This window comes from Cebus imitator, unplaced genomic scaffold (assembly GCF_001604975.1).
Source record: "Cebus imitator isolate Cc_AM_T3 unplaced genomic scaffold, Cebus_imitator-1.0 Scaffold272, whole genome shotgun sequence".
NCBI lineage: Eukaryota > Metazoa > Chordata > Mammalia > Primates > Cebidae > Cebus > Cebus imitator.
The window spans coordinates 2096800-2102735 of NW_016107587.1; positions in this window are offsets into that span (position 1 = coordinate 2096800).

Genomic DNA, 5936 nt, shown 5'->3' on the forward strand with positions numbered 1-5936 from the left:
CGCCTCATCCTCCCAAAGTGCTGGGATTACAGGCATGAGCCACCACGCCCAGCCAGTAATTCATTCTTAAGTAAACTGGCCATATATAAATTGGCCATTTGAGTTATTTCACAAAATATAAGACTATCTCTCCCCTGATAGTAGCTATTGTTGCATAAGATGCCAGGAAGGACAGTCAGCAATAGAAGCTCAGTGCACAGATGCACTGGCAGGATTACCGGGTCCACGTCCACCTCACTACACCTCCTAGAGGGTACCATGAGTGTGGTGGGAAGAATATGCAATTTAGAATCAGAAGCACCGGGGTTCAAATCCCAGCTCTGGGACTATCTAAATGTGCTCTTTTGCCAACCTTTTGAAGCCTGTATTATCTCATATGAAAGATAATATTATCTTGTCCTTTTCACCCAACTTTTCGAGGATTAAAAAATCCTCGCATGGGATATTGCTGCACCACACTCTGTGGTGCATTGTGGATGTCTAGTAGTGTGTGTAGACCCTAAAGCCGCTCTGAGGACCAGATTCTCCCCACGGAGTAAACAGGCCACACATCATTAAGGAAACCAGATGCTCGCGAACAACAGACCATTCGTATGGATTAGCGGGTTTCTGCAAGGAAGAAGAGGGCTTGATCATCTCATTTATTTGTTCCATGTGTCAGAATTGAATCACAGCGGAGCATTCATTGACCTAAAATCTAATTACTTGTCATGATTTTTTTATTCAACCATTTCCTTCTTTCCTTGGTAAATATAATTTTTTTCTCATTCTAATGAAGCTCCTTGGAAACATCAAATCACTGCTTTATTTTAATCAGAGTAATTAACCAGTGATGGAGGACGCACAGGTAGGACATGGATTTGGTGGGGAAGTCTTCAGTGAGCAAAGGATGGTGCCACTGTGGTTTTACATTGGTCCTTGGAAGAGTGGTGAGGTTGTGCCCACACCCCCAAATGTGTAAGGTCAGATGTGACCCTTGGTGGGGCAAGAAGGCAAGACTGAAAAATGTAAATTGTCGTGTCATTTTCTCAAAATCAAAAGACAACTCTAACTTGATAATTACCTTCTGTGTATTCTCTGAGAAGTCAAGGAAAGCCTAATCTGTAGACTATATCCCATAATCAGTTTATCCTCATAAAGTAGATTCTTTCAAATGAGCCCCACTTCCAATTTTTTCTTTTTTTTTTTTTTTTTTTGAGATGGAGTCTAGCTCTGTTGCCCAGGCTGGAGTGCAAAGGCACAATCTCGGCTCACTGCAACCTCTGCCTCCCAGGTTCAAGTGATTCTCCCACCTCAACCAGTAGCTGGGATTACACCACGCCTGGCTAATTTTTTGTATTTTTAGTAGAGATGAGGTTTCCCCGTGTTGGCCAGGCTGGTTTTGAACTCCTGACCTCAAGTGATCCACCTGCTTCGGCCTCCCAAAGTGCTAGGATTGCAGGCATGAGCCACCATGCCTGGCCCCCACTTCCAATTTTGAAATGGACCTTACCCCTTTTCACATAGAGTCTGAGTTCATTGTGCACCTTCACCTTTTTGTATATAGGTCTTGCTCACACCAGTGGATGCGCCAGGTCTAAGCTGTGGATGCTTCCTGTGGTGTCTGTCACTTCTCCTGAGACCTAGAGGAACACTGCGCCCAGCTGTGGCATTTCACACACCCCTGCACCCCAGGGGACAGCCCAGAGGGAACCTTGACTCTTTGGCTGCTTTGGTGTATCTGGCCAAAGACCAGAGCTCCTGCTTTGGCGATCAGTCCTCTACACACCAAGGTCCCTGCGGTCTTGCCATTTTTCTAGAGCACTTCCCAGAGAGCAGGACTCAGGACTCAGAGGCCCAAGCTCAGGAGACACTTCTGTCTATTCCTATCTCTCTCTGCTCTGTCTCTCTTTCCCTCTATTCCTGTGCCTGTCTTTCTGTCTGTCTGTCTGTGTCTTTGTCTCTCTGTCTCTCTATCTCTGTTTCTCCATCTCTGTCTCTGTCTCCTCTCTCTGTCTCTCTCACACACACACATACACACGCACACACACACACACACCCCTCACATCTGTCACTTCTTTCCATAACCCATGGGGTACAGAGGAATAGATTTTTCTTTTTTCCTCACAATCCTCCCCACAGGTAGTAAAGATTGTGTGTGTGTGTTTCTGTTTTGCTCATGCCTTCCTGATTTGCTTTGGGAAATCGAGGCCAGCCTCCTGATTTGCTTTGGGAAATCGAGGCCAGCCAGGCTCAGGAGTTTTGTTGTTATTGTCGTTGCTTGCTTGCTGTTTTGCTTTGCCACTGTCAGGTCCTTTCTCAGGTGCAGTAGAGATCTAGCTACTGTTGGAATGAAGAAAAGGGAAAGGGGAGAGGGAGAAGGGGAAAAGAGCAAGGAGCAAAAAGTATTTGACCAATTTCTGAGAAAAGTATAAAAATACTGTCTTCCCACACCATGAAATGCCTACATTCCAACAGCAGCTTTGTGGGTGAGGGAAATGATGATTCTGTCCCGTGGCTGGCAGGGCAGCCACTGAAGGGCGGGCCATCTTGCAGGGACAGCATGTTCTGTTGCAGTGTGCACTGACGTGCCTGGCTGTGGGGAGGAGCCTCTGCGCCTGCAAACAGGAATGCCATGAGACACTTAGTGGAAAAAGCATTTCTGACAGCAGCCTCCATTCCTGGCACTTCCAGATGTTTTATGAAGTTTCCCGATGTTTATTTCAACTGTCAAGTATATGATGTTTTCTTCATTTTACAGCAGAGGAAACTAAGGTATCAAAAGTCTGAGTAACTTCTCCCAAAGTGTCCCTAACTCTTGAGTTTCCTAGGACAGTGACTGGCCCAACCATCCATTCAACAACTCAAGCCAGAGGCCCAGTTCATCCTGCACTTACCGTCCTCAGTCACTTTGTCCCCCGACGTCCAATCAATGAAGTAGCCCCTGTTGCCGGCCGCCCATTGCCTCCACCTGCTTCAACCACCTTGCGTTCCGCTTCGGTTTTTACAGTGGCATATCTGTGGTTTCCTGCCCAGTCAGCTCTCCAACCAGGCTTTAAAAATATTGTTGTGGCCAGGCGCGATGGCTCATGCTTGTAATCTGAGCACTTTGGGAGACCGAGGCGAGTGGATCATTTGAGGTCAGGAGTTTGAGACCAGCCTGGCCAACATGGCAAAACCTGTCTCTACTAAAAATACAAAAAAATTAGCTGAGCATGGTGACACAGACCTGTAATTTCAGCTACTTGGAAGGGTGAGGCAGAAGAATTTCTTGAACGTGGGAGGTGGAGCCAAGATTGTACCATTGCACTCCAGCCTGGGCAACAGAGCAAGAATCTATCTCAAAAAAATAAATAAATAAATACATATGATATTTATACAGATATATTTGGGCTGGGCTTCTCTTTTGCCTAGTGGGGAAACCCATGTAGGTTTTACTTTTGAAGAAGTTCCATTCACCTCCATTCTCAGGAAGAATCGTGATAGATTTTCTCTCTAGACAGTTTGGTATAGCATTAGACACACGTCTGAAATTCCCATTTCCTCACCATCAGTCTGAAACATGTTTTTCTGAAATCTAAAATAATTTAAAGTTTATGAAGCCAGGATGGTTTTGATCTAGATATATGGCCTTAGCAACCAAAACTATTTTCCTTTTAAAAGTAATCTATTTTATTTTGCCAGAAACTTGGAAGACACACACACACTGATCCATTTAATTCCTTAATGAGAATTAACAAGTCAGTCCATCAGTCTGTTTCAACTTTCCACCTGGTCATTCCAAAACTATGCCAAGTATCTTTTTATTATGTATTTTCTGAGCCACAATCTGGGGCAGAGACGGAAGCTGGTAGGCAGGGCATGGTACGGACAAATGACAGCGTGGAGCTCCAGGGTCACATCGGGGGGCCTCCACTGGCTCTGAATGGTGCTGTCTGAACTCTTGAGACACCCTGAACCCCAGAGGCAGCAAGATCCCCAGAGGAGCAAAGGCTGAAGAACGTAACAGGAGGCAGGACGTTTGCCTTCATTTTGGAAAATATTTTTTAAATGAGAAATAAGGAACTCTCATTGAGCAGAAAACGTTGGCTGTTCCTCACTATTCTGACGCCACTTCTGCTCCACCCTTGCCTGCTCTGCCCTCTGCCCTTGCAGGTTACGGCTCCCCGATCTCCCCCTCATTCATCGGGCACCTCAGCTGTCCCGAGGAGGGCATCATGCTGATTGTTCTGCATCATTTTCTCCTCCTTCCTCTCCACTAGGTAGATACTGTTCACCCTTCCCACGTGAGGTTCACCATCTTGCCCATGGCCACGGACAGCAAGCGCCAGGGCCGGGATGGGCGGCCAGATCTGGACCCACCCTTTTCTAAGCCATGCTGCTTTAAGGACCTGATCCGGCTGGAACTCCTGAATGCTCAGACTTCCAGCACATCAAGAACTGCAATACATCTTCATGATGAGATAGTTTAACACCTTAATCTCCCTGTGGGGAAAGGGAAGTTCTGAGAAGATGGGCTGCCTTCAAGTTGAACAGGTTCAGGCTTGCATCAGAAGTCCTGATCTGAATCCTTATTTTGCCAGCTCTTAGGATTTTTGATAAATCAGGTACTCCACCCTCCCCACACCCTAGAAATCAGATACTAGTATATCATTCATAGGTATCAACCAAAATTATTGTTACGAGAAGTAGCCTTTACTGTCTGTTTCCTGGTAAGTAAGCACCGAGGTAGGGGCTGAATCTTCATCATAACCCTTGCCCTCATGGATCTTATGTCTTGTGAGAGAGGTAACGGGAAAACAAATGTCAAAATATGCCATTAAAATTGTGCTGAGATACGCAAAACTCCTGGCACATAGTTGATTTTCTCCATACATGACCTCCTTACTAGCTTAAAATTTGACTGTTTAAAAACAGAATCATGGGCTGGGTGAGGTGGCTCACATCTATTATCCCAGCACTTTGGGAGGCTGAGGTGGGAGGATCACTGGAGACCAGGAGTTCAAGATCAGTCTGGCCAACATGGTAAAACCCTGCCTCTACTAAAAAATACAAAAATTAACTGGGTGTTGTTGTAGGCACCTGTAGTCCCAGCTACTCGGAAGGCTGAGGCAGGAAAATTGATTGAACCCAGGAGGCAGAGGTTTCGGTGAGCTGAGATCACGTCTCATCTGGAAAGTCATGCTGGACACCCAAGGCTGGAGCAGACGTGCCCTGTGTGCCCTCAGCCCACTCAGAGGTAACAGCCTCCTGGCTGGCTGGCCTCAGCCCTATCTGGAGGCTCCTGCAGGCCACTTTCACATGAGCTACAGCTTCCTTACCCAGCCCTGCTCTGGGACCTGGGGACCATCAAACAGCATTTGCAAATCAGGCAAATTGCTCTGGAAGGTATAAAGAATTCTCAAAACTCAACAGAAAGAAACAAACAACCCAATTGAAAAGTAGTGAAAACGCAGCCGGGCATGGTGGCTCACGCCTGTAATCCCAGCACTTTCAGAGGCTGAGGCAGGTGGATCACCTGAGGTCAGGAGTTCAAGGCCAGCCTGGCCAACATGCCAAAACCCTGTCTCTACTAAGAATACTAAAAATTAGCTGGGCATGGTAGCAGGTGCCTGTAATCCCAGCTACTTGGGAGGCAGAGGCAGGAGAATTGCTTGAACCTTGGAGACAGAGGTTGCAGTGAGATGAGATTGTGCCATTGCACCCCAGCCTGGGTGACAAAGTGATACTCTGTCAAAAAAAAAGAAATAAGGAAGGAAGGAAGGAAGGAAGGAAGGAAGGAAAGAAAGAAAGAAAGAAAGAAAGAAAGAAAGAAAGAAAGAAGAAAGAAAGAAAGAAAGAAAGAAAGAAAGAAAGAAAGAAAGAAAGAAAAGAAAGAAAGAAAGAAAGAAAGAAAGAAAGAAAGAAAGAAAGAAAGAAAGAAAGGAATGAAAGAAAGAAAGAAAGAAAGAAAGAAA